The following is an 11,976-nucleotide window of genomic DNA, read 5'->3' as shown; positions in this document are numbered from 1 at the left end:
TTTTGAGAGACAGAGCATGAGCAGGGGAGGGGCAGAGAGAGAGGGAGACACAGAATCCAAAGCAGGCCCCAGGCTCTGAGCTGTCAGCACAGAATTTGGCTTTTCCTACTTCAGACCAAGAAATTTCCTTCTCAGGAGAGGGTAAGCTTGCAACGTAATAGTAAATTAGAGATAAAATGAATTTCAAAAGTACATCACCAGTGTTCAGTAATAAAAAGAAGTAAGGTGTTAATTATTTCATAAGCAATTCATCTACCCATAGAGGAAGTTATCATGTTTTACAATCTCGTGTGTAACTCTGTGAGCCCGTCAGCCTGTGTGAAACTCTCCAATTTTAACCGAAAAATGAGAACATACTGAATTTCAGAGGATTTTGTGGTCATTTTGTACTATTACCAGGGTATTTCAGTTTCTACAGGAGGCTCCTTCATACATTAAAATGTGTACGTTCACTCTATAAAAGCCTGTTCACTGTGCACACACCTGATCTCATAGTTTTGCCTGAAATAGAAGTAAAATGTATGTTGAGAAACAGCGGCAATTGTTGCCTATGTGCTCGTGTGAAAATCGGTAAGACTGCGTTCGTAGTTAGTCTCTGAACCCTTTACATCTGTCTGCAGTAGGATTCAGAGTCACTGTGCTGGCGACCTGGTGGCGGGAAGTTCCCAGCAGGTGTTACACCTGAGGCCAACCATTCCTGAAAGCGTATCTTTCCTATAGGACTCTGGAATTGCAGGTCTTTTGGGGTCACCCTGAGTCTCCCAGCCTAGGTGACCGGCTCAGGCGTATTTGGGCCTCGGCCTTGGACCCCCAACGGTGAAAGCACTAACTCTGCCCATGTTCTTGAACTGGCCCTCACCCCATTATGTTGCTGGGTTTTTGCTACTCAGTGGATGGCGTTCCAAGTTGGAAATACAGCGGTACTTAGTTCCCGCAGGGGCCACGGCCACGGTCGCGTGCGTTGCTCAGCCAGGGCTGGGAAACCAGAGACCCAAAGCGTGGAGGTGAGGCCGGCGCCCAGGCCGAGGAGGCAGAAGTAACTGGGCGGACATGAAGGTGGGTGCAGCCTGGGGGGTAGTCGACATGCAGGGCAGTGCTGTCCCAAGGGCCCCACGGTCCTGGGCGTACGGTCTGGGGACCCCAGCCCCAAGCTGGAGCAGGTCAAGCCCCCCACAGCCTCTGTCCCACTGCAGACCCGTCTGACACCTCACATCGCTGGGAAGGTGATCACGAGAGCCCAGGGATGCAGTGCCCTTCCTGGACAGCTGGACTGCTCTGCGTCCTCCCCAAGGTCAGGGCTGAGCGCTGAGCAGGGCCACTGCTTGCTTCATTGGCAGTCACAGCCGGCAGCCCCCCCAAACCATACCCGGCTACCCCCCACAGCACCTGGGGTCACCTGGAGAAGACCCGTAAGGGAGACATAGAATCTGAGCCGTGTGGACCACGTTTTAACCTTTAAGCGCTCACATTTATCTCCTTTCCCCTTCTGGGCGTGAGCTGGGATTGTACTCACCCGTGGTTTTTCCTTCCTTTCTTTTCTCAAGGAACAGACTTTACTTTTGGGGAGCAGCTTTAGATTTATAGCAAACTTGAGAAGAAGGAATAAAGATTTCCCCGTATGCCTCCCGCCCGCGTTCACACGCAGCCACCCCCATTTCCAACTCCCCCCTCCCACCAGATGGTGTGTTTACTACACTTTTAACACTGAGACACCATCGTCACCCAAAGTTCAAGGCTAACAGATGGTGTGTTTACTACACTTTTAACACTGAGACACCATCGTCACCCAAAGTTCAAGGCTAACATCAGGGCTCGCTCTTGACGTCGTACGTTGTTTGGGTTTGGGCAGACGTATAACGGCGCGTGTCTACCATTACACCATGATGCGGAATAGCTGAGCCGCCCGAAAAATCCTCTGGGCTCCACCTCTTCATGCGTCCGCCCTCGGCAACAACTGGTCTTTTTACCTTCTCTCTACTTTTCCGAGAATATCATAGAGTCGGAATCACACAGTCTGTGTTCTCCTCAGATTGTCTTCTTCCACCCAATCTGCGTATCTAAGTTTCCTCCATGTCTTTTCATGGCCCGAGAGCCCATCTCTGTTTAGTGCTGAGTAATATTCCATTGCCTGCATGGACCCCAGTTTATTTATCTTTCCACCTGCTGAAGAACATCACGGTAGCTTCCAAGTCTTGGCAATTTTGAACAAAGCTGCTGTAAACATCCACGTGTGGGTATTTGCGTGGACGTGACTTTCCAACTCCCTTGTGCCAAATGCTGGATTTCACGGCCAGGGTACGTTTGGCTTTGTAAGAAGCTGACACAGTGTCTTTGACAGTGGCCGCACCGTGTCGCATTCCTAGCAGCAACCAAGGAGAGGGACTGTGCCTCTGCATGGTCACCAGCATGTGGTGTTCGTCCCCATGGATGCCTTGCAGACGGCCATCTCCAGTGGATGAAATGTAAGAGGAATGTGAAATGCAGGCTACCTGTTGAGTCACCTGCACCTTGTGTAGTAACCAAAATGAGCATGGAAAAGCGTGGGTGCTGAAGAAAGGCTGATGGGGACCATCTTCTCCCAGCCAGCCCACCCCTGATTCTAAGTTGTTACATCAAACACCAACAACTTATTTTTTTTTTTTCATGGAGAGCTTTTATTAAAACGATCTCTCAAACACGTGGCTAAGTTCATCTCCGTTCAAACACATCTTGATTGGCCATTGGATCATCACCTTGGAGTAAAAGAAGTGGTTTACATGCCTGCTTTTCTTTTATTGGTGATTTCTTTTTAGAACAGGTGCCACGGCCGTATAAAATGGACATTTACATAATTGCCACTTGCTATGGCGGACATTATATACAAAGCTCAATGTCCCTTAACATGAAAGAGCAAAAATGTTGCTAGATAGAAAGGGGTCGCTTTCTTTTACCTTGAGTACAATTATTGCCAACTTGATAACTGAATGGTTCGCCTTTTTCAGGGCAGACAGCCATGTGCATCATCTAGAAGTGACCATTAGCACACGGGAGTTATTATCTTTGCAAATATATATGGGCATCCCATATTTACACACGACTCCAACTATTTAATGAGTGTCTAATGCAGTACTTTTTGAAGAAACTAAGCCTGCATATTTCCAACTAGATCTAAATTAGTTTGGGATAGCTTTATTTAATGATGTAATTTATGAATTGGGCGTGCTGACCTTGTTTTAAATTAGTATTACCCTTTCTTCATGCCTGTTCATATATTTCTATGTTTTCATTTTAATCACTGTTTGATCTAACTTTGTATATATTCTACACTTAAATTGTAGTGTATTTGTCTTTCCTACTCATTACTTCCGTAAAGCCCTAGGGGGAAATGGGCTCCTATTTGTTGGTTTTTACCACGATTCTGTCATCGCTCAATGCTAATTAAATGGCACAGGCATCAGATAATTTTTCTGTAAGGCGTTATTTCTTTGTGGCAATTTTTTGGTGTCTAAGTTGGAGATAATTGTGATCGAAATGTGTTTCCGTACAAAAATGTGTATTTTCAATTTTCTCGATAACTGTGTGTGTGCATGTATGTTTGGATGCATACTCATACATAAAACATAAATTAAAAATCTGATATATAGGAGTATATACACCTATCTGCATTGACATCTATAATTTTATCTATATAACAATAGATGCTTAGGGTCATAGGATATGGTTATTTTCAACTTTTGTTAAGAGTGCTAAAATACTTTCTAAATTGGTTATTCTGATGGAATGGAAAATGTAAACATGGGAGGAGGTTAGTTATTCCAAATTCTTATTATAGCCAGCCCTTGGAGAATGTCAGTCTTTTAAAAATTTTTTTAAATGTTTTTTTTTGAGAGAGAGCACAAGCAGCAGAGGGGCAGAGAGAGAGAGAGAGAGAGAGAGAGAGAGAAAGGAGTGAGAGAGACAGGCTCCGAAGCAGGCTCCAGGCTCAGAGCTGTCAGCACAGAGCCTGATGCAGGGCTTGAACCCACGAAGATCACGACCTGAGCCGAAGTCGGACACTTAACTGACTGAGCCCCTCAGGCACCCCCAGATGGTCAGTCTTTTTAATTTCGAGCACTCTGGTAGATCGGGTCTGAGTGTGGCCTTCCTGTACACCATGCAGATGCCTAAAAATGGCATTTTGATCTCCTATTTAGTGAGATATAAATAGGTATAGCCATAAATAGGTATAAATCTTTATATTAAGTTGCATTTTTATAATTGATATAAAATAATATGTTTTCCTAAATGTTGGATAATGAGCCCTTTGCTGAGCCTATCATTAGATAGTATTGAAAATATAATCTAAGTTTTGAGGACTTTTTAGTGTTCTCATTATTTAACATTAATCAAGCATTTCACATGTTAAAGTTAATAGTTCTGTGTGTCACTCTTTTCTGTAAACATTTATAAGTTGTGACCTCCCCCTCCCCCCCCGCCAAATGCATGAGATCTGCCCGATTTGCAAAATGTTCGGTATAGAGTGCAGTATTTTTAACTGTGAACAATGTTGTATGAACAGAATGTGTCCATCTTGCACAACAGCACCGGTACACCTGTTTGAAGATCAATCCCCAAAGGCTTTTTGCGTGTGTTCTTGTGATAAGTCTATGTCAGTCCTTGCTGAAGGCAACACCTCTCAGTAATAAATAACCCCTACAACGATACGGTGTTCACTTTCTTGTGTACATCCGAAAAGTAGACTTTTCCCCTCTGTGGTTTGAGGTAGCTCTTTTGTTTATTTGTTTGTTTCTTTGTGTTTTTCTGCAGGGGCACACTATTTTCCTCCGATTTACTCAATCGACTTGCGTTCCTCGGATCTGTCTCCAATCTTTGTCGTACATTAGTTTTCCACATGTTTTTTTCTCTTATTTTTTTTCTGCCTGAGTCAAAAAATCACTCTCTTCCTGAGAAATTCATGTCTTACTATTTTCCTTTAACTATGACATTGTTTCCTCCATCTGTACAACTTGTCTTTTTGTTAACTTGTTTTTTTTATTATGTGCTTTTGTGTATCTTGAGCTTTCCTGGGGTTCACGTGGCTTCTCGGGACGTGGGTGGGTTTGATTTCACTTGACAGTGTTGACAAATTCTCAGAGATTATCTTTTCCAATTGGATTCTCTTCCTCCCCATTTCCCACGCACGTAATCATCTCCTCCCCACCTTTTGTGCTTCCCTGTGTTTTGTGTCTGAATGCTTCTTTCCAGTAATAATTCTGTCTTCTAACATAACTAATCATGCATCAACGCTTTAGTTTTGTTTTCAGTTCTAGAATTTATGCCTAATATTTTATGCTCTCCATTGCTGATGATAGTTGTTACTATTTAAGTTTTTGACTATATTAATCATAGACATTTACAACTCCCATTCTGATAAGTGTGGTAGCTGGATTTGTTTCCAATATTGTGTCTTCTCCGTTGATCTTGGCTTTCAGCCATTTGTTATTGTTTCCTCTTACCTCTGCTACTTAAAAATTTTTTTAATGTTTATTTATTTTTGAGAGAGAGACAGATTGTGAGCAGGGGAGGGGCAGAGAGAGAGGGAGACACAGAATCTGAAGCAGGCTCCCAGCTCTGATCTGTCAGTGCAGAGCCCCTGAACTCACAAATCGTGAGATCATGACCTGACCCGAAGTCGGATGCTTAACTGACTTGAGCCACCCAGGCGACCCTTACTTCTGCTACTTTTTGATAAAATGCTGGCAATGGTAAAACTTTTGAGGAATAAAATGGAGAAATAAAATAACAGATGGTGTTAATATCCTTCAAAGAGAGGTCATTTGTTTCTTGCCCTAATTGCATTATATAGACAGATTTAAAGATGCTTTCCATCCATGGCCAAGACTAACTGTTTACAAATTCTGGTTCGCCCCTACTCCTACGATAGAGCCCATCAGGGTTCCAAAATGCACCTTGGGATCTTTACCAGACCCCACTTCAAAGCAGGCTGTCATGTTTTTGTCTTCCAGCCAAAGAGTAGATATCAGTGGCTTTGCTCAGGTCTTCAGACTCAACAAATATGTATCTTAACGGCCACTGGTGAATCACTAATACATTGAGGGTTCAGTTCGTGCCAGATGCTGAGCTAACCTCTACTGGTCTCTAATACTTACCATCTTGCTACTTCTCAGATACTTTCAAAGGAGGGTCTTGTAGAACTTCTCCCTTCTTCTGTGGCTGGTCAACAGAAAACCTCCTTATATATAACTCAAGGCTTAATGCAAAATAAAAACATGAACAATGAGAAGAAACAATAATTTTTAAAAATACGCATGTGCTTGGGCATGTGGCCTGAACTCCCTTTGTGGAAGTGAAGTCTCAACTCTACCTGTTAACAAACGTATATATTGTCCATTTCTCCCACAACTTTTGGCTTCAGTCCGCGCTTACAGCTTTGGCTTAGAGTTCTCTGAATGTCTAACAACTACAGATTTTCCTCCCTTGATACTGAATTGAACACCTATCTATTTTCTTCAGTCTTTGTGTTTGAAAGGAGAGCGAATACTCTCTGATCATTTCAGTTCACCATATTGATCAGAAGGTATCAGTTTGATTATATTCAATTTGTTGGACTCAAGTGTATTTGGGATTCATTTTAATTTGAACAGGAATAAATGTAAGTACTTTGAGCTTACTTCTCCAATGGAAACCTCAGTAATTAAATTACACATTTTGAATCCCAGAGGTAATTGGATTCAGTCAAGAAAAGGAGATTTTGTACCAGTATTCTGAGCCATAAACATCCCCAGGGATTTCTAGCAACTTTTTATTTAACTTTCTCTGTCTCTCTCTCTCTCACACACACTAATGCATTTATAGCTTTGCAAAATGGACAGAAAAATCGTGTTCACAACTGGGTGAATCTGTTTAGGAAAAAAATTGGTCAGAGAGAAGCAAATAGTCCCACTATTAAGAAACTAGTAAGAACAAAATATTTGAAGAATAGCTGATTATTAAAGTAACTAAAAATGTATAAAAACATAGGAAAGTCTGTTGACTCCCCCCACCCCAGCTTGATAGAAAATCAAACTATTTCATGCCCATGTTACATAATACAATCATGGTAGACGGCCAGAAGAGGTGCATAGATCTCTGCCTCTGACATCCTCATGACTTAGAATGTGCTCAATATATTTGTTCGATATATTACTTAGAATAGTTTTGTGAATGACTTCAATTTCTTTTTAGAAGCTTACAGAAGAGAAAAAATAGTTTAATGGTTGGCATGATGTTATATATTATGGGCATAATGATCGTGCTCATTGCTGTTTAACCAACCTTCAATTTTTGATTTTTGGTTTCATGCCATAAATTTCTACAACTTGAGGGGCGCCTGGGTGGCTCAGTCGATTGAGTGTCCGACTTTGGCTCAGGTCACGATCTCATGGTTCGTGGGTTCGAGCCCCACATCAGGGTCCGGAGCATGCTTCACATTCTGTGTCTCCCTCTCTCTGCCCCTCCCCTGCATATGCTCTATGTCTCTATCTCTCTCAAAAATAAATAAAAACATTTTAAAAAGTTAAAAAAAAAATTTCTGCAACTTGAAATGTTGAATGTTAGGATGTTCCCACCAGATAAGAATTTGAAGATGTATTTTGGATGATATATATTTTCAGGTATATTCTTGTATACATCGTTTCCCATTTCCATGTTCTTGTTTTTAACCAGCAAGTCAGATTCTCATCACGAGGGAAAAAAAACCCATTTTTTTCCTTTTATCTATATGTGTGATGGATGCTACCTGCTTGTGATAATCATCTCAGGACAAATATATGTTGTCACATGCTCTACACCGTGAACTTATGTAGCACCTGATGTTGACCATCTCAATAAAACTGAAAGAAAAATTTTCCCAACAGTTATCTCTTAGCTTATCGTGGTACGTTCCGTAGCTCTATTATTAACACACAGATAACACAACTACACACTTCCCTGTCCTTTCTGAACTGGGAGTACCTGTGCTGCATCTAACATTTCCTTTTTGTTTGTTTTTAAACTTTCGGCGTAAAATATCCAGAAGCAGAATTGTTGGATCTTAGGGTAGTTCCATTTTTAATTTTTTGAGGCAGCTCCAGGATACCCTGGAGAACGGAGGTATGGACAGTATAAAATATCAAGATCCAAAACAATTAATAAATCATGAGGTGGTGTAAAGGAGCATAACTGTGGACCAAACCTTTGAATCTCTGAGAGAAAAGGGAAGGAAGGGAAGATGTTTGAAGTTTGGCTGACTCTCATCATTGACCTAACAGACGCCATGGCGCCCAAGACACTGGGTTCAGGAAAGAAAACAGAGTCATTGAGCTCTCAAGCCTCCACAGTTGAGACAAGGTAACAAAAGACTTTTCCACATATCCTTCCTTTGGTAAACTTTAAAGTCGCTGAGCACAAACAGTTGCAACTTGCTGGGAATCTTCAGTTTGTTCCAAAGATGAGCTAAATCTCTCTCTCTTTGGGGATGCAAATGGTTTAATTGTGTGTGTGTTTGTGTGTGTGTGTGTGTGTGTGTGTGTCTGTGTGTGAGTTCTTACCTCTCCCCTCCAGTAAAAACAACTCTTCTTAAGACACATTTGTGTCCACAAATGAAACAAAATTAATGCATGTGCCCTAGATAAATTTGCCCAGGCTTGTAGCTGGAAAATGTTTCCTTTTTTTTTTTTTAATAATCTCCAAACTTGTTTTATCTGCTAAAAGAAACTACAGCTAATTAAAAAAGTCACCTCCAAAGGGTCCTTGAGCAATCAGTATGGACTTCTGAGGAATCCAGTTAAGATTCAAGTTTGTTCTGATCAATCGCCTTTCCACACAATCTGAATATGCTAATTTCAGAACATAACAAATGGTAAGTCTGTTATTACAATTCATTTCCCCCTAGGGACTTGCAAATCACCAGAACCACCTTCGCATTGACTTGTATCTTCATGAACGGAAACTTGGTAGACTTTATACTTTGAGAGATCCTGGAGGACCTTCCAGGGTGTGGCCCATTAATTAAAGCGGAGTAACATTTAGAATTATTGTTTAAAAATAGAAAGGAAACAGGGGCACCTGAGTGGCTCAGTCGGTTAAGCACAGGCTGAGTCAGTTAAGCATCCGGCTTCGGCTCGGTTCATGAACTCATGGTTCATGGGTTCAAGCGTCACCTCAGGCTCTGTGCTGACTGTGTGGATCCTCCTTGAGATCCTCTGTCCCTATCTCTCTGCCCCTCGCTTGCTTGTGTGCGCTCTCTCTAAAAAAAAAAAAATAAGTAAACTTAAAAAAAAAAAAAGGAAATAGAGGGAGTTTATGAACTTTAAGATGGTTATGGAAGATTGAAAAGCAAATTTTCGGCAAAATTTGCACACATATAAGTGCAAGAGTGTCCAATACTATTCACTCAAACTCTGAAAAAAATATTGGTTGATACTGAGAGAAAATAATGAGAATTAAGTGAATCAACATTCAAATCAATCACACATGGTTCAGACATGATTCATACATTCCAGCCATGTTAGAATTTATTCTATACGTATCATTTTTTCAGTTATCCTTGCTCTTCTATATATTGACTTTACTGTATTTTTCACTTAGCACCTTTAGTAATATAAACGTGCTGATATATCGGTGATTAATATGTAGATATTTCTCTATAGGTTACTTAAGTCGTAATATGTTATATAACATACCATAGAGATAGTGTATGTAATATAGAGATTATTATATGTATACATAGTATCAAATATGATTTCCCAGTGTATACAGCACATTATTTTATCTGAGCACTTATAATTTCTACTTTTTGTTTTTTTCTTAACCTTTCATTACCCTCTCAAATATCATGAATTAGCTAATTCCCACCTAAACTGATATAAATTAGGACCTTCAAAGATAGGGCTTTAGTTACTTTGGCATAATACGTCGATGTATTAGTAGGTGCTCAAAAAAGTACTGTACAGAATTCTCACATTTGTCTGCCAAATGTCTCATTTGACTTCACATTCATGCAACATATGTTAATTGAACACCTTCTAAGAGTGTTAAATTAACATAGAATACTGCAGTGAGCAGTAAGAAAAAAAATCCTTAAGGTTAACTTTTTAAANACGTGCCCCTTGTTCTCTCTCTGAAAAGACTGCATCACACCTGTTCTTCGAGGTCCTGGTGTTGCTCACGTGCACCTTTTTTTTTTATTTCAATTTTTTTAGCATTTATTCAGTTTTGAGAGACAAAGAATGAGTGGGGAAGAGGCAGAGAGAGAGGGAGACACAGAATCTGAAACAGGCTCTGGGCCATCAGCACAGAGCCTGATGCGGGGCTCGAACCTACAAACTGTGAGATCATGACCTGAGCTGAAGTCGGATGCTCAACCGACTGAGCCCCCCAGGCGCCCCTGCTCACTTGCACCTTGAGATGCTTCACCTTGAATATCATGTCTATTCCAAGATACAGGATCACTGAGTCAGGAGATGGACGACATCCGTGAGCGCCATAGACACGCTGGCATTTCCATCTCCCATGACCTCGGGCTTCATCACTGCCATCAACTTAACTTACAGCTATCCAAGATTTTGGAAAATATTTCGATATTTGCACGTGTGGGGGGGTAGTTAACAAAGCATGCGGGCAAGAATTCACATGACAAATAACACATGCACCTGGGCTGAACTACCCTGTTTAGAAACAACCAGAACGTGGTGTCCCCTGTAGATCTTTATGGAGGACCCAGCTCATCTCCTTCAGCAACACGCTTTGCTGTTTTCCCCAAATTAGTGTCCTGACACCGGCAAATCCTCACGGGCGGGTCTGCTTTCACGTACAAACGACCTTTCTCAGCGGCTTAGAAAAGGCAGAAGGAAAATGTGCGCTGCGCCTTTAAGGCAGGTGTTTGGAAGGTCAGTTTCCCGTGAAGCCGACCAGGAGCATCCTTCCGGGCTCCGACCGCGCCTGCGTGGAGAGCTGAGCCGGCCCACGCTCGCTCCCGGGAGGAGTCGGGTCTCGCGAGAGCGCGCAGGGAGTCTCAGGGTCAGGAGGGATCTCGCAGGGTCTCGCGGGATTTCAGGAAATGACAGAAGCCCGCAGAGACTCCTGGGAAAAAGCTGGCGCACGTGCCGTGCCGGTGCTGCGCTCAATGCCCCAGCCAGGTTAATTGAGTCCTAACACCGGAATCTGCGGTGTGGCAGGATCTCCGAGCCCGGGTAGAGACGGGGACCGTCAGGGGTCCGGGCCGCGGAAGGGCGTGCCCACGGGCCGTGCGGGGACGCACCTCCGCGGAGTGGGAGGTGAGAACCCCACTGCGGTGCATCCGGGGTCTTCCGTAGACGCGGGCCAAGGCCTGTGCGTCGGTATGAAGTCCAGAGTACCCCCAGTGTGCCCGCATAGACTGGCAGCCCTGTCCCCTGTGCCGTATCCAGATACCCCAGAGAGCCCGCATAGACCGGGAACCCTGTCCCCCGTGCCGTATCCAGATCCCCCAGGGAGCCCGCATAGACCGGGAGCCCTGTCCCCTGTGCCGTATCCATAGTCACCCCAGTGTGCCCGCATAGACCCGGAGCCCTGTCCCCTGTGCCGTATCCAGATCCCCCAGGGAGCCCGCATAGACCGGGAGCCCTGTCCCCGTGCCGTATCCAGATCCCCCAGGGAGCCCGCATAGACCAGGCGCTGTGTCCCCTGTGTCGTATCCAGATCCCCCAGGGAGCCCGCATAGACCGGGAGCCCTGTTCCCTGTGCCGTATCCAGATCCCACAGGGAGCCCGCATAGACCAGGCGCCGTGTCCCCTGTGCCGTATCCATAGTCACCCCAGTGTGCCCGCATAGACCGGGAGCCCTGTCCCCCGTGCCGTATCCAGAGTACCCCAGTGTGCCCGCATAGACCGGGAGCCCTGTCCCCTATGCCGTATCCAGGGTCCCCCAGGGAGCCCGCATAGACCGGGAGCCCTGTCCCCCGTGCCGTATCCAGATCCCACAGGGAGCCCGCATAGACCC

At 43.7% G+C, this 11,976-nt stretch overlaps 1 long non-coding RNA gene across 2 annotated transcripts in view; it reads left to right on the top strand.

Annotated features, from left to right (window-relative positions):
- Nucleotides 1–11,100: 11,100 nt before the first annotated feature.
- Nucleotides 11,101–11,976, top strand: part of LOC144223927 (uncharacterized) — a 100,512-nt gene continuing 99,636 nt past the window's right edge. For both annotated transcript variants that reach the window (XR_013332876.1, XR_013332875.1), the window contains exon 1: nt 11,101–11,273. This is a non-coding gene — a long non-coding RNA (uncharacterized LOC144223927). The remainder of the gene's footprint in view (nt 11,274–11,976) is intronic.

This window comes from Crocuta crocuta, unplaced genomic scaffold (genome assembly GCF_008692635.1).
Source record: "Crocuta crocuta isolate KB4526 unplaced genomic scaffold, BGI_CrCroc_1.0 scaffold221, whole genome shotgun sequence".
Taxonomy (NCBI): Eukaryota; Metazoa; Chordata; class Mammalia; order Carnivora; family Hyaenidae; genus Crocuta; species Crocuta crocuta.
The sequence above is the reverse complement of the archived record's forward strand: the minus strand, read 5'-3'. Positions and strand labels throughout refer to the sequence as shown.